Source organism: Dreissena polymorpha, chromosome 15, assembly GCF_020536995.1.
Source record: "Dreissena polymorpha isolate Duluth1 chromosome 15, UMN_Dpol_1.0, whole genome shotgun sequence".
NCBI classification, from domain to species: Eukaryota; Metazoa; Mollusca; class Bivalvia; order Myida; family Dreissenidae; genus Dreissena; species Dreissena polymorpha.
This window is the reverse complement of record NC_068369.1, coordinates 54,211,287-54,234,598: the sequence shown is the minus strand read 5'-3', so window position 1 is coordinate 54,234,598 and position 23,312 is coordinate 54,211,287. Positions and strand designations below refer to the sequence as shown.

The following is a 23,312-nucleotide window of genomic DNA, read 5'->3' as shown; positions in this document are numbered from 1 at the left end:
AAATATCTAACCTTATCGTTAACCGGGAACATGTCAAATAATTTCTGTAAGGGTTGATGATATGGTATCAACATTCTGCGTGGAAGGCATGTTTTCACAGCTGTAATGCCAATGTCATAGTTAGAATTAATACTAAAATAATGGGCACGATAAAGCTAATGCAAATATATATTAATTATAATTATGTCATATAAACAACACAGGTCAGAAAAGAGACGTTCAAATTAAGCGAAGTACGTGAAAAAAAGGCATGCTTTACTACATGAAAAACAGGCATTTCATAATAATTAGGCTAACCTTTTTAGTCCTGGAATTAGAGGTACAAATCTAGTATGTTATCCTTGCAAATTGTATCTTTTGCATAAGTACACACCAATATGTTTGTGATGCGACATCTCAATTGCTTAACATTATTGTTTTTAAATGGTTCAATGTGAATCAAGTGAAATAGACAGAATCTTTTGTTAATGACTCATGTAACCATAACAGACACAAAATATAATGCCGATGTGATCCATGTTGTAATTTTAAGCCAATCACCATGTTTCAGGATTCATCACCTTCATAAATACATAGAATCTTATAGTGTATGTGAAAATTGGTTAATTTTAATTAATATGTGTTTTCATCGGTCGTTAGATGTGCCAATAGAGGTTGACAACTGAAGTCTAATTTCTGAAAAAAAATCTGAGTACTTCAAGAAATCCACAAATATAATTATATTGCGACAATAAATGTATCCCTAATTTGTCGATTGCCAGTCCAACGTCCTTTGATAAATATGAGCCTGTAGCTGCCTCTGCGATCATATACATACCACGTAAGTAACCACCACTGTCATAATTGTATGTGTGTGATCCGCACACATATATACAATATTCATATTGTGATACTTTGCTATCAATTGTGCATTGAGAACACAATTCAAGTGACGATTTTGATTGCAACAGTAACACTTAATATAAAAGGAGACTCTATATCTTCTCCATATTATCTAATAATCTGGTATATACTGTCTCTGCAGATCCACCGAAGGTCCAGCTTAACACCACAAGCAGACATATTGTCGAAAAGGGTTCAGTACAAACGGTAACTTGTCTCGTGAGCAGTTTGTACGCGAATTCGTCAGTAATTTCAATAGAAAACATAAACCACACCTTTTATTTTCAAAGCCCATCCGAGATCAGCACGGAAACAAGGACTGAAGCTTGTCGTTTTTTGTGAGGTATTAGCAGTATAAGCGATTGTGTGTTACTAGAGACGACGTAAGCTTTTATCATATAATTTTAAAATTAAATAGTTCGCTATTGAACAGCTGTGTCAACATATAGTCGCACGTTCGATACATACGAATGGGATGTATACTCATACTGCATTAATTCGATTCGTCTAATCAGTAATTGCTATTGGGCAGGTTTGTAATATAATTGATCATTAATGGATTTAAACAATAACAATCAAAGAAAACAGAACAAGCATGTACATAATTGTTTAACTAACAACAATTAAGTACTGAACTATTATTTGTGTATTTTTTTTATTTAGAGATATATACTATTGCGATTATTCTAACAAAATGCACTAAATATATTAAGAGGATTTAGCTAAATAATATTGAAAAGCTTAGCTTTTACGTTAATGTCTGTGTAAAACACGGTCTTTGAAATTTAGCGTGTATTTTGTATAACATAAAGATTAATTTTTACAATGCAGGGTGGGTATCTATTAATAGTAATCGTGACACTGTTTTGGACTGTCCATTTGCGTGTTAATGCTAGCATTAACAATTGTTATAAATATAAGTTATTCAATCAAATAAAAATTGTATAATGTACGGTCATTGACATTTTTGAACATAAACATACGCATTAAACTTAGTTTCAACACGTTTTTCACAATATAGGTAACAGTCACGAAAGTATTATATACAAAAGAAAGTAATTTGTACTTTTTACAACATTCCTGACAGGCTACATATTTTTACATATTTTGCTTACATTTTTACGCGCGTAGGTAGGACCGCATTTCCGCTTCCGAAATGTTTATTTATACTCGTGCCTTCAAGGAACTTGTCAGATGTTTGACGGAAGGGGCCGATAATGTGCGATTGTTAGTCAAGTTCCCCGTACCCCCATTTTTTTTCATAACCAATTTTGTTCGTACCCCAATTTTTTTTCATATCCAATTTTTGTTCGTACCCAATTGTTTTTCTCAATTTTTTGGCATGTTTTCGTACCCAAAATTTTCGTACCCGTATTTTGTTTTGTACCCACATACACAAATTTGATCGAGTAATGATAATTAGCAGCCGACTACAAATATTTTCATCAAAGTGCCGATACGCTATTTTCTTATCATCTTGGTGTATAAACAAATTATAGTTTTACCATATGGGCATGACTTACCATACCACATGCATGATACATTGGGTCAATAAAAGGAACGCGAATCTTGTTTATCTTCTGTTTATTTACACGATCACTTATTACAAACAGTTAAACTATTTGTTTGATGTCTGTACAGGACAATAAGTTAACAATTGTAATATCATGTTGTAATTGTATCACCTTAGATAAACAATAATATGACACTATAATTTGGGGTAACTACAAAGTAAATGATTGCAATACGACTTTGCCAGCTTGCAGCCTTGCTTGGAAGTTGGTATTTATTTCAAAGTAAAATATACATGAAGGTCCATCATTTCTGTGTTATTTAGTTTTATTTCTAGGCATGCTCTAGCTATTTTTTACGATTTTTAAAAATGTATTTGGGAAATCTTTTGAATGAAAAACTGAACAAATATAAATGATGTATGTATATGAAAGCAAGTTTCCATATCATTAGTTTACACTAGATTAATACATGAGCCGTGTACAACGCAAACACCCAAATTAATATGCTGTCAATAGCACGCTCTTTAAGAGTTTGTCCCATTACGTTTCACTCATGCGCCACCAGGAATAGCTCAGATCTAGAAACAGACTCAATACTCATCAAACAAACGGAATACTAGAGCAACATAGAATTGCATTCCCACAAAAGAAATGAGTGCTTGTTTAAATAAGATATTGTTGCTTTACATGATTATCAATATGACATTGTAATTTGGCAATATCATATTTGTGGTTATGGCACAGCTAAATTCGAATAAAGAGAGGCACAATTCGTTATTAAAGTATGTATTTATGTTTGATCATACGTATATATGCTATTCTATTCTTATAAGCTATATATAACACAAAATTATAAAAGTATTTCAATTTAAGTCAGTTCGGAAAAAAATGGACAAAACAATCATTTGCCTAAGAATGTAATCCTGAATTCATAATATCTATGTAAATGATACTACGATTACACTGACTTGCTTGTATAATAATATGGTTTGTGTTTGTCTTTACCTGTTTGATTTGTCTACCGTCATAATGTACAACCATTTATAACAAATTATTACGTCTGGTAAAGATTGGTGCGATGTTTATTCTGCATTAAGTTTGCAACAACTATTAGTTTTTGGAAGTTCATCGTCTAGAATGTATACTCAACTGAGGAAATGTCAAATAAAGGGAAGAAAGAAGGCATTTTAAACAAACTCGTGATAAGTATATTAAATGGTTTAACATTCAATAGCAATCAGTCTTTGCTAAAAGAGAATCATAAACTCCTTTAACCATATACTCGTTATTGGTTTTGTAAATATTGCAAACAATAATATTACTGATGTGAAGACTTGTTCGTTGTGATTTAGGTGAAAGTAGGAACTTCAGCAGGTGACCTCCGTCTGTAACTCTTTTAGACAGTTGACTGACTGACTTAGAATGGAAGATCAAGTTAGATCATTAGTGTATTACAAATGCGATGTCATTTTCAAACAACAATTATTGCAAAATAAGAATGGAAGGAGCAATATGAGTCAGGCGGAGTTGAAAAAGTAGCATTTCTACAGACGCCGCCGAAAATTGTTCACAGCGATGGATTTGGTGAGTTAAAGCACACTGCATTCACACAATTAATTGAATTTTTCAATAATTTATTAGTGGCAACTTTTATGTGAAATAATGTTTTCTCAGTTATTGCAATGCTCATACAATGTGGTAAACTTAGTAAAACATGACCTTAAAAAACGTGTATAGAGAACACTGATTAATAAAATAAAAAGATGGAATTGGCTGTAGTTTACATGATTTAGTGAGTAAAAATAATTAAGATTATTATTTTGAAATGTATACATGTTTTCAAGCAACCTAAAGTGTGGCAAATGTGTATATGTTTAAAACGGAAGCCATAGTAGAGAACTTAGCTACATAAATGTGACAACCTTTTGAAGGCGTCACAACGATTTTCAACCCGAGAGTGTGTACGTCAACCAAGGCGAAAGGCGAAGTTGCCATTACCATTTCGGGTGTTGACACTACGTTGAATTACCATAAAATAGGGTTTTATATTTATTTGATTATGCCGAACACACACAAAAACAAACAGTACATTTGTTTAGAAACGATTACATCGGCAGATTCTGCCTTCCATACTTTTCAATACACGCATGAGTGTAGTTTACTAATTTTGTCATGTTTCAAGATTGCGTGCAATATATAGAAAGTGTGTTCACCTCTTTGTATAACTCATGCTGAGTAAATAAGACACTTATCGTTGGACACAGGCTAGTTTAATATGTTATTAATTGTATATCACGAGCAAGTAATACATATCATGATATTCTGCAAATAATATGCTGCGGCAAAATATTTCTACTAGATTAAAATCGTTTAGCATACAACGTATGCTCGGTGAGTTGTGTAATTCAGCCGTGAAAGTTTGTTGCTTAGAAAACTAGTTTGTATAAACGCTGTCCAACCTTGTTTTGGATAGTGTTAATCGGTATTTTTAAAGACGAACTGATTATTTGTCCAGTTTGGGTATTCATGAGTATTGAAATGTGCATCTTATCATCTGTTAACAGGTATCAAAGGTACAATACCAAAGACTAACAATTACATTCAAGATGGAACATATTAAGTTTTACTTCTCTCAAATTCCTCAGGACGCTTTATCTGATCCAGAATGTCTTGGTCAGGTAAATGTACTTATTGATAAGTTAGACCATAACTTGCAATTACAAGATAATGTTCATAGATTTTATGATGAATGGATTAATGTAGTATAATATAATAATAAGATAATACCATTTGCGCATATAAGTAATAAAAAGAGAAAACCAGATAAACAGTGGTGGAATGGCACCTTCTCTGTTTTGTGGTCAGAGGTTCGTAAAGCTAAACATCTTTGGTTTAAATGCCCAAATCAAGGTGATAAAAAGGTACTGAAATCAAATTATATTGGGGTGCGTAAGAAGTTTGACAGAGAAGTTCAGTGTGCAAACGCCTAGTGGTACTCATTACAGAATGAATTGCTTAATGATTGTAATGTTAATCAGTCACAGTTCTGGAAATCTATTGGTAGAAAAGGGGTTGGTCATTGTAAGAAAAATGCTATCCCGATGGAACTTATTTTAGATGATTGGTCTGTATCGAAGGATGTTAATGAAGTGTTGGATAGGTGGTGGAAGAGGGAAGTATGTACATTATACATTAGAAATGATGAAGAACACGTAAATTTTATAGTTGATGAGTCAGACACAGTAAATGAGCAGCTGTTTAATGATGGTATCAGTATTCTTGAAGTAATGACCGTTATAAAAGATGCAGAGCTATGAAAGGCCTGTGGTATCGATAATATACATGTTGAGTCATTGAATAATAATACTTCAGTCTGATGTTAACATTCACTTTTTAATATGTTTTAAAGGGATGTGATTCCTTCTATTTGAGGTAAATGTATATTAAATCCCATACCCAATTCAGCAATGAATGATCCAAGAGACCCGCTTTCGTATAGGGGAATTTCCCCGTAATGGACGTAGTAAACTAAGGAAATATTGTTCGTTTAAAAACGTCTATGGTTCTTAAACTTATTGTAAAATGATCCTGCCTTTAAATCATCGTGCAGCGTTTAGTAAATTCAGGTGTGGTGTAGCACGTCTTAGGATCGAAACCGGGCGTTATGAAAATTTAGATGTCAATGATCGCAAATGTTCATTCTGTGACTCGATTAAAGATGAGTCTCATGTTCTGTGTCAGTGTTCTGTGTACAGACATATTACACATGTCTTACCCAGAAAGCCTGTATAGTTAATCCAAACTTTGAAAATATGTCATTGTTAGAGAAGACTATTTTGGTGTTCGCCGACCCACTTTTGATAAGAATAACTGCCAAATCCTGTTTTGAAATTTTAAAATTACGCTCATTTGATCTATTTTAATAACTAGATAGATGATTTTTAACAACCTGGTCAACTGGTATTTTTTATTCACCTGTCTGTAATACTATGTATTGTAATCTTTGAGTAATCGTATTAATCATGGTTGTAGATATGAATAGTTAGTTTTAAGGTTGTATAGTTAAATGTTGCTCTTCATTTCCTACCAATATAAACTTGAAAACTATGATGAATTAGTAGCTGACTTGTGTTTTTACACTTTCTTTTTCAACATCAAATTCTTTACGTATCCCGTGTTACCTTTAGTACCATTATCATGTCAAGTAGTCTGATATAGGCCAATATACTCTTTTTGTCAGGCATCACTTTATTTTCCAATTTTCATACTCTGTTTGTACAATGATTAGCAATGGTTATTTGGTTTGATTATACAGGCAATATGTTGATATGTATGTATATCAATGTCCCTTCATAATGCGTTTGTATAGTGGTCATATGAAATGTATCAATTTTATGAATCTTAAAAGACATTTTTACAGTACATTGTATATGCTGGGACTACAATACTGCACTAAACTTGCTTCTTAGCGCATTTGACTGTTAATGAAGGAAATGTGACTCTTCAGGGCTTAAAAAGTAGATATTTTAACGATATGGTTTGAAGAGTTAATTCCCTTCATTCTGATATAGAGCAAATGTCTACATTATGATCACTGATTGTACGTCTATATTAATGGGTTAGAAGTATATATTATCACCACTAATCATCTAATCATGGTATACCATGATGGTTGAATCTTCTTTCTAGTTGGTTAACTGTTTGTGCAATACTGTTATATTAAAGTGTAAATATATAAAAAAATGTTTGTAATATATATATTTGTTTGTTGTTTCAAAAACAATGTCTAGTTTGTGTATAGCAATAACTAAATAGTGTGCTAAAATACGACAAATCAGCACATAGGCACACACTCGTTTAAAGAAAACTAACCCACTAATGATTTTTTTTATCAAACTGTTAAGTGAAATAAAGAATTCATGCTTGATTTAGCCGAACCTAACGTTTAATTTGATATTAACAGCTACTAACTCTATGAAACAGGCATTGACTTGAAAATTGCGTTTGACTTCTTGCAAGATTTGATTTAAAAATTAATAATGTTGAATTATTATCTTAATGCCATAAAATGAGCAATATTTAATGAATGTGTTGAAATAGAAAAACAACTATTGAATTATAATTAACACACGTTATATTATAACATTATATATATTATTTTTAGTAGTCTGGTTTAAATTGACCAGAAATCCCTTTTGTTGTTAATAAGAAAATTCAGTCTTTAAATGGTATTGAGATATCAAATATCAGCATTATATAAACTAAAATTGCCTGACGAATGGTCAGTTTAATTCTTATCTGTTTAACATTACAGAATCATTTTAGTAGTGTGCTTCTCTACGCTTAATGTCTTTGATCTTCTTTTAAATTAGATAAGGCATAATAGTATCCGGCTATAAACTCGGCAACTAATGGTTCATTAATGCAATTGTGCAATTGTTCTTTGTTGTCATCAATATTGATGCATTTGAAACGATTCAAGATAAGATTGTCTGATCAATCTATAGTTGTTTTTTATTATACTTAACTGTGAATAAGTCTGAGTCGGAACATTATGAACACGATTTCTTTGCTACATCTATACTGGTATATTCGATTGAAGGGGCCATTTTAACACCAATACATATTATACTCCCGATGAATATTAATGCCTACGTTAAATTAAAATATTAGAAAGCCAAAAAAATTAGTGTTAATAATAATTTGATTTATGTATCAAAACTAATAAAATTATACATGCATGTCATAAAAGTAGAACATCGCAAGGATATATCGGTTACCACAATCTGTTTTTTCTTCCGGGTTTCGAAGATGTGTTTTGCTTTATGCTTTGGTAACCGCTTACGGAAATTACCATTTAAACTGCAGCCTAACCCACTTGTCTCTCCACGCATACTTGAAGTCACTTTTATTTATAATGTCTTATTTCATATGACAAAGAAACGTTTTGACATTGGAAGATTGTTTTTATCATTCAGTCAGTTGAAAGGCGCCGTGGATTAAGTGACTCGTATTTAGTTGAAATGACAAGAAAATACTTAGTTTGTTATAATTTTAAGGATTAAACTAAAAAGTGTCACAAAATACTCAAAAAGTATGTGATGGTATTCTTATAATAGTGTTGTTCACTTTCACTACAATCTTATTTAAAAACTAGTTTGTTTGGTGTATTCGATTTTCGTTATTTAACAACAAAAAAGCTCATCTTGTTCTTTTATGATTTCGCAATTAATTATTTGTAATAAATTGTACTTGAGATTTAAAAATATCGTATTTGTTAGTATGATAATACCGTCTCTGATAAATATGAGTATATGACTAAGACAATTCATCATTTACAACAATAACGGGAGAAACGTGTGAAAAAACATTTGAGACGCGCATCATGAGTAATAATAACTGAATTTGGCGTTATATTATACCAGTCCATCAGGAAGATGCATTCATTGGATTTAATGTTGGTTTTCATTTTTCTTCCGTGCATAAGTAAGTACACAAAACTCTACTATAATGACATCAGTGCACTTCAAAAATGTATTCTTCAATTTAATTTAAAATCTTCATTATTAAGAACAATAATTATTTATAACCAATATATATCATTCCCTAAACTACGTAACTTCCTTTATTTAATCACATGGGAAGTCCCCGTCTCACTTCCGGTCACTTCCTGATTGTTAGATGCATTTATATGTACTGACATTCCAAATATCTATTTATACAATTTAAGGACGCTTACCAAATGTATGAAATTGAGGCTTTACACTGTTGAATAATGTATAAACGATATTATAGAAGACGTTGCATTTAATTGTGATATTATGATTGAGTATAATATAATATGGCTTTATGTACTGCATACACTAGTAACTAACTGATATGGAATTTGTTAAACGTGTCAGCGTTATGATACGAAATTTACACTTTTGTTATTGGTTTCAATCATCACCAAATGTAATCACTCACATTTCACTATTAGATGATTTTCGTTGGTGTACCAGCAAGTGGCAAAAAGAAAACAACAATTAACAGTTGTGTCAACTACTTCGATTCTAATTTCCACACTGATAATGTTTCGAGAGTTTCATTATTTCTACATACTTTAAACGAAAAAGTAAAGGACTATTTGCGTCTTGTTGTTATTAGTCATCACATGCTGATCCTAACCGTTTTCTGCATTGCGCACATTCTGTGGTTCAGCGGTATTTTTATAAATTTTTATTAGACCCCGCGTTGTGTTAAAGTGGATTTTTTATTTCCCATATCTTGAGGTAAATAATCAATAATATTTTGTGTAAATATGAATACAACAACGGCTTTCGACGAAGATTTCCTTTCTTTTGCCATGACCTATTGCACAGTCACACGGACGACTAACTAAGGTTTGAAATCGATTGTACGAGGTCATTTCGTTTTATTATATAGCATAAAAAAACTTTTTAAAACATATTATTAACACGTTGTATTATTAAAAACTTGCATGCATCGTGTTTTATTAAATCAATAGCCGCGTAACGGAAACAAAATAAGTCACTATTTAACAAGAAATAACTTTTTAGGGCGTTGATTGTGGTCAGTTATGATGAACGACCAAAAGTTATAGCTACATGTATGAGATTAAACATAGCGAATGCCTATTTTCTTAGCTGCATCAGACTTGCTCAAAATATATTAAAATTATAATTTAAACAAATGTCAAAGAATAAAAAAGTGTATGCAAGATATTCAAATAAACAAAATAACAGTATTGAATAAGGAAAATGTATCATCAATCTAAATCATGAAAATTATAAAGCGTATGTAACGCTTTTCGTCGATAATAAAGCAAAATGTGTATTTGCGTTATAAAAAAGGGATTTTAACAACACTGTACTTGTCGAAAAACACTGTACAATTCCAAAAAAAAACGTTATGTTATGGTAGCTTTTTCCTTCATAGGTCTCGAGTTCGGTGCCTGGGGTTGGGTCATTTTTTATATTATCCTTTTCCTTCAATATATTGTTTTACTATTATGAGCATTTAAGTTGTGTTAGTAAAAGAATTTAATGATTTTACATACGAAAGTAAGTGAACAAGTCCCTTTGATATTTAAGACAAGGTTTAGCCGGATATACGATGCTATTTTCAATTTACCGATTTTATGGACTGAAATGAGTGATAGTTGTAAACAGATTTGTGAAACTTTTAGACACTCCGTTGTTTAATTTCATCTAGTAGACAACTTAATATTAATTCATTTGAGGTTTGATTTGCCCTTTCGTAAGCACCCTCAATAAATAAAGCACCTCTTGTATATTATATGTGCAGTATTACTATAATTAAGCATGTTACTTGTTGACGTTATTGAGAAACAAGCGTTTTTACATTTAACAGATATGTAATTGTCGGGGCACAATTACATTAGAATTGTTTGTTTCTTTCACCGGATTATGTCTAACATAGTGTATGTCTTTATTTCAGGTGCAAATACTGCGTGTGGTGTTGCTGAAGTTAAAACCCCCACCCTTCTGTCTTATGGAAGTAATGTGACGATAACATTCAGACCTAATAACACAAAGAGGGCTACTGCTCTATTAATAAATTATGCCAATGAAAGAAAAAAAATTAATTATACATATTATGATGATAACACAAACGTCTTCACATTTATTCTGCTCCAGACCACAACAGATGAAAAACAGCAAAATTATATTGTATCCTATGGCGGCTGTTATTCTAATCAGATCAGTTTTAAATTACAAGGTTTGTTATAATCTGATATATTATTTTAAAGTATATTTTAATCCCTGTATAGTTATTAGATAAGATATAAAAGCAAAGCTTTGTTAAACGTTACATTTGGATTATTTACAACGATATCAAGCAGAGAATAAAATACACAACGGAAGTATCAAGTAATTAGTATTAACTACTATATGTTTGAAAACATAAGGCTAAAGCATATATGAAATGCTCTGAAAATCTTCGATCGTTCCCTTTTTAATCTTTATTGTAATCAACTTATGCATGGGATGTAGCGACACTTCATTATGGTGAAATTATGCATCAACAAAGATCTCCGGCTCAATACATATATTTATCTCAGAAAATGCCGAGCTTCTAAAAGTTTTATATAACTAAATCATTATTATTATATGGCATACAGTGAACACAATCTTGACTTGCATGCCCGGATTAGTTATCTACTTAAAGAAAGTGTGCATATCACTCGTGTATATTTGCCTTTTGTTTCACTGACTTGCTTAGAAGTAGAGAACTGAAATTTGTATACAATGCGATTGTTAGTATTAAGTAAGCAGATTCAAATTTTATTTTATTAGAATCTTATATTACGGATTATAGTGTTTATACCACCATGCACATTGTGTATGAACTCTATGTTACTTTAAAGGGGCCTTTTCACAGATTTTGGCATGTTTTGAAGTTTGTCATTAAATGCTTTATATTGATAAATCCAAGCGTTGGATCTATAAAAGCTCCAGTAAAAAACGACAAGATTACGATTAAAAAAAGAATAAAAGTAACCCGCACTGGGCTCGAACCACTGAACCCTGGAGTAAAAGTCTATCGCTTAGACCACACGACTATCGGTGCTCATACAATGAATGATGTATTTTATACTTTAAATAAGCAATCCTCGTAGTATCCTAAAATAAAACGACAACAGAAGAACCCTCCAAATTATTCAATCGTTTCGCGTTGCAACACTTTATAATAATAACACTTATAATAAGAATGAAGTGTACATGGTAACGTTGGTCCGGATCTATGTCTCGCGCAAAAGTTATAAACACTCCAACCTTCAACCATAGTTCAACGTGTTTAATACAATTTCATATGACATATGAATATATACCAACATATTTTAAGAATAATTTGATTCTATTTGTTATCTTAGTTGTTTAAAGTTAATTATATGACTTTCCTAATCAGCCGGTCATGTTAGTCAATTTTGCCTGTTTACACTAATTGTGCTTTAAATGACCAGCGCACGCGTTTTGAATTTCGATCATATTTTGCATTTTTTAAACATCTCTTTAATAAATATCATTCAAGTAATATTATATCGCAACAAGCACATAAAAGACACATTAAAGACAATTTTGACACGTAATGTACACTTTTATTAAGAGTTATTTGCATGTCAACATTTCAATATGCATGTAACCAAATAGATGTCATCCGCCATTGTGTAACTACATAAATATGATTATGTTTTTATGTAGGTCTACCATCTACTCAGTCACAGTCGACAAAACCTGAAGTCACGAGTGTTGCAAGTTCGCTTACCACTTCATCGGCACAAACCACTCAGTCAAGTACAGGTAAGTTGTTTTCTGAAAATCGAATATCAGTGGTTTATTATTCATATTTTGAAATATAGTTGTATTTTAAAAGAGAGCCAAAATAACCTGAGGCGTTTTCTTTTGTTCTTTAATGAATGATGTGCATTTTTCCCAATAATGCAGAGTGAATATGTATCTTGGTAATGAAATGTGTTTGCATTCCAATCTACGTTCTTAATAAAAATAAATAAATGGTATTATTTTACGAAGACTATATTAAAGATTCGGAATCAGTTGTTTGAAGTCAGTTTATAAATTATGTTATTTATTTCTTTAGTTGTCCGTCAGCGAATTTGTTTTTATGTATAAATACGTGTTGATAGGTAAAGCGACTACATCGTTACAGTCTCCAAAACAATCGGTCACGAGTGTTTTGACCACTCATTTTCCAGAAACCACCAGAAGCACTCAAACGTCATCGACACAAAGCACACGGCGAATAAATGGTATTATTTTACAAAGACTATATTAAAGATTTCTATACAATATCAAAATAAAATGTTACTTGTTTGCATAAAACTATTTAAACTAAAGTTTAGACTATGTTATATGTTTAGCGAAATATTAAATTCTTGTAAAGCTATTACAAGTTATCTCTGTATCACTTGTATATTTTATTACAAGAAAGTGTTTTTAATGCACATACAATGTAACAGTGTTTTCATCGTATTTTTCTGCGTTAAATGCGCATTCAATACACTAACAAATGCTTACAGGAAACACTTAACAGAAAAAGGGGTATTGTTTCTGTATTTTTCAAGCACTTATTCACTTCAGTGTGTTAGAGACTATTTCCCTTCTCGAAAACTACGCTTTACCAAAAAAATTAGTTTGCTAAGATGCTTTTAAAGTATGTTTTTATTATTTTCAATGCATTAATACACTTTGTCGAAAAAAGTCAGAACAAAACACTTAAGTGTAGTAAATGCACATTTACTGAGCATGAAAACAGTGAAACGTGCACAACAGTGTCTTTTTTATGAGCAGTATGATTACTTGTGGTAGAAATAATGCATTTTGTATTTCCGTTACTTTAAAATTTTAGCTACCTATACAGATCAATATAATGTTGAATACAATGTTAAGTTGGAATAAGACATCAATCTTGGAATAATCTTTTCAATAATGTTTTATTTGCTGTTTTAATTTAAATTATAAGTGAAATTGACACTTACAAACAGTACGGAAATGTTAATTATTTTTATTGATATTTGTTAATGTATACATGTATAATTATAATAATTAAGCATATTCAATTTAATTATAAACATGTAACACCATTGTTTGTACACCAATAACAAAAGGATTAAGCCTGACTCATTAAAAAAATCCCTGATTTTTTAAATACATACGCTCAAGTAAGGAGTACTACTGTGATCATAATTAAGCTGATATATATATATGTACCGGTACTTGTAAAATCCACAATAAAAATATGTATGTTTCTATTACATATGATTATTATAATTATTCACAGAACACTGATAAGCTCCAAACAGTTTCACATTGTAACAGTCGATATAGGGGAAATCAACCTTTGTATCAATGTTTTGTTCCTAAATATCATAATTGATACTAATTGTTTATTTTACTAGAAGTTTGTTTATATTAAATGATAACATTTGCTTAGTCAGCCAGAATTGTCACAATCCAGAGGTTTTTATACACTGTGGTTTTCTCACTGATAGTGGTCTTGTCCTGAGTAAAAGCCATGCAATGTATCATTGGGGAGATGACTTGATACTTATCATAATTCAGTACACCTGGAAAAAGCGAACTTGCAACTAATAATCAAGGACAAGTAGTTATCACCCATTCATGTATAGGGAATACCTATACGCAATTAAATATGTATGCATTTATACTTATTAAATACTGCATACCAATCATTTCCGACATCTTCATTTTAGAAGCAGTATTATTTCCTGTAATTCTGAAATACCAACCCCTTGATTAATAAATTTTATTTTGATTCAAGAACATGTAAACAATCATAAAATATAATGAATAAAATGTATAAGAATCTAGTTCAAACGAATAATAATGATAATTGTATTATCGATAAATTGATTATTATAAATTCTAGTTACATCACATAATAATAATATATTAACTTAAACTATTAATGTATGAAAACAAAAACAATTTACTTATTTAACATCATGGTATTTACCAACAAGAAATATCTTTAAAAAAAATCTAAGGCGTTGATTGTGGTTGGTGTTGTTAACAGATCAAAAATTATATCAATGAAATCAAAGATAGCGAATGCCTTTTTCTGCGCTGTTCTTAGCTGCATCACACTCAATTCAGGTGCGCCAGATTTCGTGGCTTATTTCATCATAGCAGCAGACTTCAGGTCAAACAGCAGTACAATAGATACATGCACCAACAACTTTTCAACAGAAAAAAACAAACATGCAGCTTGCGCTCGACATGTTTTGTTATAACTCATTTCTGTCTTCGTATCTGTTATTTCATTTTGATACGTTTGTGAAACTGAGCTTAAAACTTGTAAATTTGTTAGAATGGATACTAAGCAACTAATCTTTTACCGGTATATACTCATTAGTTTGACATCCTGGTTATCAAAATGATACATGCGCATACACTGAATGAATTTCTTCCATTGTTGCCATATTTATTCCTTGAAAATGGTGGACAAATGCATATTTTATTTGCGTTATTAAGTAATGTTTTAATGGTTTCATTGCGCGTGTGTTGATTTCTACTTAACGTAATACATTTTGACTATCGCTGAGCCCTAACAGTATGGAAGTATGTTAAAAGTTGTTATTCTTCAAATTTAATGAAACAATGTTATTCAGCTTACTACATACATAAGACAACTTCTTCGTAGCTTTATGATGCCCTTTTCTCTGCTTTTTAAACAATAACGAGGGTTGTTGCTATGTGTTTATTATTTCATTTCATTGTGCCTCAAAAAAATATCTTTCGATTGCTCTAGTTTGCATTTAACATTGACTAGATCTGGATATATGATAATACAAATTTAAATGTTAATAGATCTAGATCTTAAAGCTCTGCATTCCAATGCCTCATTTTTTTCTTTTTTTAGTATGTTGCGTTGTTTTTCTTGTAATAAGTATTCGATGAAGGTCCTCTTGTACCTTCAGATTCTCGACCTGACGTGGAAGCTAAAAATTCATTTGTCTTTTCCAATACTTCACAAACGCCAATGAAAGCAATTCAATTGTATTCTTGACGATCGTTATTTTTGTAACAAATATCGTTTACAGTGCACGAGTTCAATCTTTTTCAAAATATTGATGACGAATATAATACCATTAGCATATGATCAAACAATAATCTGTCCAACAAATACAACCCCCCCCCCAAAAAAAAATAAATAAATAATATATATATATATATATATATATATATATATATATATATATATATATATATATATATATATATATATATATATATATATATATATATATATATATATATATATATATATATATATATATATATATATGTATATATATATATACATATTTTTCTATATAACGTTTTTTCGCTGACGTGATTCCTAACTTTGTAGTTGATAATGCTGTTGTTGGTTACGTTGTAATATTTTGTAATTGCATAGTTACGATTTCTATGTAATAATTTGTTAAGACGCTACGAATACCAAGATTCAACACGTCAGCGTAACGAACGTGAACAATCAGACTCAATCATCCAAAACGGTTATTGCAAAGAGCACCCAATGGACTTCAACGAAAAGCGCGACCGATAGACAAGGTACGTTGCATAATTTACTTAATGTGTATTACTCCTCTTCGACCATAATCATTCTGTATATGATAAAATATTATTCAACAGTTTATAATAAAAAATAACCATCTGAGCCATGCGTTATATTTCGGCGATTCCTGGGTCTCAAAATCCAACGTATCATGCAGTAATGTAATGTTAAAAAAATGTTTCAGACAAACGTACCGATACAACATCTACCACGAAAAGACAACCGATTTCTAACGATGCAAATACATATAGCATAGGTATAATGGATACAGATTAAATATAATTTAATATTTCAATTGGAATTAAGTGTGTATTGTTAAAGGGACATTGTGTCGTGTCTGTTAATATTCTCAATTTCGCCAAAAATTATACTATATGTAAGTATTCCTCACTTTTCTCCTTACGTTCTTGTTAAGCGGTGTCAATATCCGCGACACCATATCGGTAAGTCATTGAAATCATCTTCTTTTGGTATATTTTTTCCTTCGCGAGTTTTATGTTATTACCATCTTAGTTGGCGCGTGCAGTTATCAACTTTTAACAAACACACACTATTGGGAATATGTTCCTTTAAACTATCGACACTTCAGTTACCGGATCAGTGGTGTCATATAACTGTCGTTATTTGATTTTAGTTTTCTTTGGATCGCGTAGTGATAGGACACTTATTTCATAGACTTGTAGAAGGTTTAAAATCGAGCAAGTGGATTTAGAATTTTAGTGCGTTATTATATAAAATATTTATATGTAAAATGGACCTGAAATCAACGTTGAGCGGTTATCTACTTTATCTGATAGTGTCTTCTATGAATACATGTACGTATGTAACTTATATAATTTATACAAAATATAATTATTTATAATATAATAAAAGTCGACAGCTAATGCTTAGAAATAAAATAAAAAAGAATACATTTCTATTTCATGTGGGAGTATAACACGGAAAAAGAATAGTACACGTGGGTTTTAATCGCCATGTGATTTGACTTTGAATTGTATGTAAAATCGTTTAAAGAGTATTTGAAAAAAATGCCTATTTTAGTGTATCGATTTTTTATGTGAATTTTTAAAACATGCCGTCTTTTTGTCTTGTTGTACACAAAGTGTCGTTATATTATTTGGATTGTAATAATCTAGTTTATGTCTGCCATGTTTTTCATTAAGTAAAAGGTTACTTGTCTATGTGTTCGATATTCATATATTCAATGTTAATAATGTTTCATTGTAAATATCGTCAAAATAAGAGGCAAACAAAAAACTAAATTTAAACCCGTAAAAACGTTCGACGAACGCGCTCAACGAACGCGGCACCGTTAAACATTACAATGGTCGAATAGGTGTCAGTAAACAACCAAACATTCCCATATAAAATAAAAATCTCTTTGTAAAAAAAAACTATCCAGCTAAAATATGTGCACACACAAGTATAAAAAGTGTTTCATGAATTTTCTCATTAATATAAAGTCGTTTTGAGATTGTGCATTCAATATAATGAACCAGCGTTTATATCAAATTTCACTATTTGCTAGTAAATACATGAAAGGAAGAAAACGAATATACACTGATTGTCATTTTTAGTTGTTCGTGTAGTGAACAGATTATGTTGTTACTTAAAATTTCAAGTCAGTTCGCTGTTATCTACGGATAGCCTTCTACCCTGCCACGCCTGCCGTATCTGCGAAAGAAAGAGCTGTATAATTTATGCACAAGGTTTGAGTTCTCCAACTATATTTATTCACGAATGGAAACATTATGTAAATATCGTATTAAATTTAATATTTTTGAACGGAGCTTAGACAAAAAAGAATCAATAAACAATATTTGTATTATACGTGTCGCGAATGAAATTATGTATGAATAATTAAAACAGTTCATTATCTGCAGCGTCTTAATGACGTTGTACAGGTCATTCATGATATGAGGCTATTCATAGATTCGGGAAAAAAACACAATAGTAAAAGGTTACGCTTGTTCATATTCTCAATTTATAAAACGTTGAACATGAGTTCACCAATAACTTTAGGGATACGATAGACAACAACAAAAATGATTCATAATCGCTTTAACCGAATATAAAAACAATTAAATATAAAGGTGATGCTGTTCGTTATAAAATAACTCAATGTGGAATGGCCTCATCATGTATCTCCTGACCAGACTGAGAGATGCGAAGGCTGAGTGGGCTTTATATATGATGGGCGCATATGGAATAAGACCCATTTTCGCATGACGAATCACATCTCATTGCGAATTGTAAATGGCACATTTTAGAACAATGTTTTTCGATACAAAATTGAATTCAAAATAACAAACTTGTAAATAAGTGAAGCCTATCAAGGCGTTCAGGAACGATTTCCAGACGTGCTGACCGAGTACGGCAAACATTGTAGTTGGATAATTAAAAGACTTTCCTCTTATCGTGACACTATACTATTTCGGTAATGTTTGTTTTCTCATCTTGAAAGCAAAACTGTGTTTATCGATAGTCAATTATATATTCCCCGGACGATTTAGTGAACGAGTACTGACCTTGAAATTCTGCGAGATGGGTTTTAACGCGTAATTGTAACTGGGTCACAATTTGTGTCGTTTGAACATACAGAGGGTAGTCCGGAATTCCTTACACTGAACAGTGCTACATCCTTGCGCTGAGCACATACACCGTGATGTAGCCAAAGTTAAAAGTTTTTATCTCGAATCAGCCTATGAAATATTCGAAAATATTCACGCGTGTCTGCTGGCATTATGTAAAAGTCATTTAAGGTGAAAAGCTAGGTATACCTATTTTTAAGTCAGAGTTGTTGACACCATGTAAACTGCTAGGGTAACAAGTAATGCATAAACAACAAAGTACGGGTAAACATGGCTGTCTTTATTACTACCTAATTCGTGAGTAAAAAGAATTGCTCGCAGATTTATTATTTTATTTATTTTCATCAATTATCATATTGTATATTTTTAATTTGTAAATGGTGTCAAAAATCAAAAGTTTTGTACAGTGAATTTTCATAATGAAATTATATTCTTAGTGGGATACATGTAGGTAATCGATATTCCAACAATATTCATTTAAAATGATGGTGATTGCAAATTGTCTTTATATTCAGTTCTCGTTACCATTTTCATCATACTTTCTATGCTTTCAGAACGTCCAAAAAGGGCCATGTTGTTGTTATTTTGTCTAAGTTATCTCTCTAAAATAAATAGGATTATAAAAAGTGCACACAAATAGCGACCCGTGCGTTATGACACACTCTTTATAAATTTGAATGGCGTGTGTTTATTTCAAACGATTAAATTTTAAAAAATGATTTGCGTCTTAAATTATGCAATAGCAAACAACTTCAGTGCCTACAGCGCTTTGATTGTTATTGATATAACTCGTTATTTCAAATAATAATTATATTTGTTCGCATGCACATTTAACTATAAGGCGATTGGATTTAAGTTGGTTTGTCAGCAACTAGCACAAAGGAAAGAACAATCAACAGTTTGTTTCAAATACTTCAATTACAATTTCTGCCTCTGATAATTTTTCTGGAGTTTCATTATTCCTATATATATGAGACAAAACATGTAAGGGACTATGGGCGTCATATAGTAATAAGTCATCACCTGTTGCTCCTTACCAATACCTGAACTGAGCATTAACAAATGCAATCAACGTGTTTTAAAATATCAATAAGCGCATGCTTGACAAAAGTCTCATTATTCCACTAGTAATACTGATATGGGGTTTAAAAAAGGGGCAGCTCCCTTGGAAATTATATTTCGTTATGGCGAAACTTAAATGAAAGCCTCTGAAAAATCCGTTGATTGTGATGTTACGCATGAGCAAATATACGCATTCTTAAAATATGCAATGTTTGATTTTAATTTTTACCATGGCGTAGCTACAATCCCAATACATGGTTAGAAAGATGAGGTAGTATATATGTTAATGACTCTACGGCGTAAATCAAAACGTTTATCCTATGAATTACACACCATTTATTGCCGGAATTGTTTGGTGTAATTTAGCATGGATACATAGGGCAAAATATGTCAGGCTCAACACCGCTGCATCAAAATAGTTCCAAAAAGGCTGTTATTCTTATTGCTAGCATATGCACCTTTAATTTTATACCAATATATCAATTAAATGTATTTTACACATTATTTGCATCATTAGTGTTTTTTATCAAACTAACAGCATGTAACCTTTCTCACAGGACTTACGGTTTGTGCATTACTCTATTCCCCGATCTTTACTTGATTTACAGTAGTTCAGGTCTGACATCAACCAAATTTTTTTTCTAAAGACCTGGTATTTTCTGAAACTTCACTTTTGTAGCTTAAGTAAGCGTTAATCAAATTAGATTTAAGTTCAATTCAATTTAAATATAACTTCTATATTTTAAACGTTATACCACCAGGCTGTACGTTGCAGTTAACTGGTTATATATTAACATGTATGAATGTTTCATAAATACTTTTGATAAGCGTTGTATACTTATTGTATGTAAATTTACGGTAAGAAGTGTTGACTTTTGCCAATGTCATTCCTTTTTTTCAAGCTTAAATTAATTGACTTCTGATTTTACATATACACACAGTCAAGTTGAAAATTATTAAAACCAAAGAATCGCCAACATTGTAAGTGTCTACGGGAATCATCTTAGCATTAAAAAGAAGTAAAAAACAAACAAAGTATTTCAATAAATGTGAATCATATTAAAAAGTGTTATATGCCTTTACATTTTAGGTGGTCAACCAACGACTATTTGTAATGACATTAAGGTTGAAAATTCGGACCTGCTATTTTATGGACAAAATGTTACTATAACATTCAAACATAAACGCATTGGAAACGAAGAACCTCAACTATATGTCAATTACAAGCGGTTACAGATCGAAACAATCTATAATAATTCGACACAAACCTTCACACTTACGTTGTTCAACCCCACGCAAGAACTGCAAAAAATTTTTATACGTGTTGAACATGGAAACTGTTCCACGAATTGGACATTGTTGGAATTTAAAGGTATGAGCGGATATGATGAGCTAATATTTATAATACAATTTAAACCTAAACATTGAAATTGTTCCCCAAAACAATCACAACATCACAACTCTAGGGACGACATGTCTATCAACTATTATTAATTATTATAATCTATTATTTGTATTGATTGTACTAACATCGAATTGCTAAAAAAAGTTATCACAGTAATAAGTTGTTAATAAAACAAAATAATTCAACCAATCAAGCATACTGCCATTTACTGAAGTTTCATTATTGTTATCTAAAGTTACTAAAAAGTTAACGCTCTATCAAATATGTATTGGACAATTAATCGTTCATCGATAATGCTTTTTGCATGTTTATTTTGGTAACGATTACTGATTATTGCCGGATATGAAATTTGTAGGGAACCAGTGTTACTATTTTTAGGCCAACGAGCGGGGTATGTTAAAAATTGTATGCCGATTAGGATATATTACGTCCTAACCGCAAACATATTAAAATTATGCAGGTATGGCTAAAAGTGATTGTACAATTAGACAAGGAAGTGAGGTGCAAAAGTAATATTTATTTCATAATTAGTTTGTTATATGTCGACGAAATCTTCTCGTTATTTAATGTGAATAATTGAAAAATTGAAATAATCTTTATTTAAGGACATCTAGAACATCCAAGATTTCAGTCAAAGCAAAGCATTGACACGTGCCAGGAATGTGTAATAGCAACTACTGAGCATCCATCAAAACACCACTTCGGTATTAGTTGTTCAGTGCCGAGTTATAGAAACGTGGGGGTGAATGTGACCATCACAATAAATAATGTTACAACCACGTCCAATAAATCAGATAATGGTATTTACACTGCCAACTATGCTGTTCAAGAGTTTGATCATTTAACCCTGGTGTCTTGTACGGCCACATATTTCGCCAACACACAACGCTTAGCAATGCAAGACAACGCAACGCTTTATGTCGTCAGTAAGTATAATTCGATTCTTAAATTGTTTCATCTTGCTTTACGTTTGATTATTTTACTTGTATAATACATGTATAACAAGAGATGTGTTCGTCAGAAACACAATGCCCCCTATTGCGCCGCTTTGAATTAAAAAAATTTACCTTTGACCTTTGACCTTGAAGGATGACCTTGACCTTATTCTTCCACAACTCAAAAAGTGCAGCTTTATGAGAATGCCGCTTTGAAATTATTTTTTTTTACCTTTGACCTAGAAGGATGACCTTGACATTTAACTTCCACCACTCAAAACGACCGCCTAATTGTTAAAAACAATAGCCAAAAACAAATTCAATAAACTGAATCTAACAATGCCTAGTAATATACGCTATGCATGATGCAGCATTTATCCTCGCCGATATTGTTAATTTTTGTCGATAAACATCTCTTCTCTTACTATCTGGCATATAATAAGTCAAACTTCTAATGGCTCTGTCGCTACTCACCAAAGTTGTTGCATGGATTAAAAACACCTTGTGTATTTTGTTATAGTTTTGTTTGCTTGCTTCGCGATCATCCTTTTCTTAATGTAAGCAACAGTTAATATAATTCTTTGTGAATAGACATTCTTTGATAAACTAACAAAGGAAAGACATATTCATCAAAGAAATCATCAAATAAATGACCATTCAAATTATACGTATATTTCGTATGCAAAGTAAAAGAACAATTTACCGCAATTACAAGATTTGAAACTCCTGTAAGTCATTGATACTGTTCTCAGTCCTTTAATTTTTTAACAAAAACACTGAATTAAACACATAGAATTAT

At 31.3% G+C, this 23,312-nt stretch overlaps 1 long non-coding RNA gene across 1 annotated transcript; it reads left to right on the top strand.

Annotated features, from left to right (window-relative positions):
• The first annotated feature begins 12,343 nt into the window (after nt 1-12,343).
• LOC127859579 (uncharacterized) lies at nt 12,344-16,776 on the top strand. Its single transcript, XR_008039465.1, has 4 exons — nt 12,344-12,721; nt 13,135-13,188; nt 16,391-16,516; nt 16,705-16,776. It is a non-coding gene; the product is annotated as an uncharacterized LOC127859579 (long non-coding RNA).
• The last annotated feature ends 6,536 nt before the right edge of the window (nt 16,777-23,312 follow it).